Source organism: Schistocerca serialis, chromosome 6, assembly GCF_023864345.2.
Source record: "Schistocerca serialis cubense isolate TAMUIC-IGC-003099 chromosome 6, iqSchSeri2.2, whole genome shotgun sequence".
NCBI lineage: Eukaryota > Metazoa > Arthropoda > Insecta > Orthoptera > Acrididae > Schistocerca > Schistocerca serialis.
Window position 1 is genome coordinate 63,316,653 of NC_064643.1, and position 965 is coordinate 63,317,617.

Here is a 965-nt window from a genome sequence, read left to right on the forward strand (position 1 = left end):
ATAGTAATCCATTGTAGTTCCTACATATTTTACTACAAACAAAAGCATTATAAAATCACAATCACAGTAATACAGGAGACTGCCTTACAAGGCCAGATCACTTAGACAAATAACAAATAAATTTCTTTAACCGTAACAAGCCCGTAAAACTTGAAATTTGAATATGACTGGGTAAATATACTTAGGTAAAGCTTTACTTAAATAGTACAAATGTCGATACAATTCCCATCAGAACTCTCATTACTTCCAATCAGCTGAGGAACATGTTAAGGGTAAGAAGACAGATCTTTTAAGGTTTGGCTAGCAAACTTTCATAAATAAGACTATATACAAATGAATAAAACATTTAAGGAGGTGCTTTAATTTTGACCAAGCCAATGTTCAAATTTGCTTAGTTGATTAATCAACGATATTCTTAGAATGATTACAACTAGAACATGACCATATGACAATACCCCTAAAATGAGGTCACTTCAATATAGTGTGTGAATTAGCGATAGACGCGAGCAGGCCAAGGATTCAAATCAATACGAGAGATCCAGGAGACAGGAAATGACATATAAATGTACTGAACTTTGCCCTAAAATGCTATAATTCTCCACCGGAAAGATGGAATCACGCAACAGTGACAACATAACCCAAGATGTAAAGGAGAGGACAGGGCCTTAAAAGCCGGCCGGGGTGGCCGACCGGTTCTAGGCGCTACAGTTTGGAACTGCGCGACCGCTACGGTCGCAGGTTCGAATCCTGCCTCGGGCATGGATGTCTGTGATGTCCTTAGGTTAGTTACGTTTAAGTAGTTATCAGTTATAGGGGACTGGTGACCTTAGAAGTTAAGTACCACAGCACTCAGAGCCATTTGAACCATTTGTAGAGCCTTAAATATCTCTCTGCCGCCGTGGTGCTCTGCTCCCAGTATTGTCGTATCGACCGCTGCCAATTCTCTGTAGCACAACACACATCAA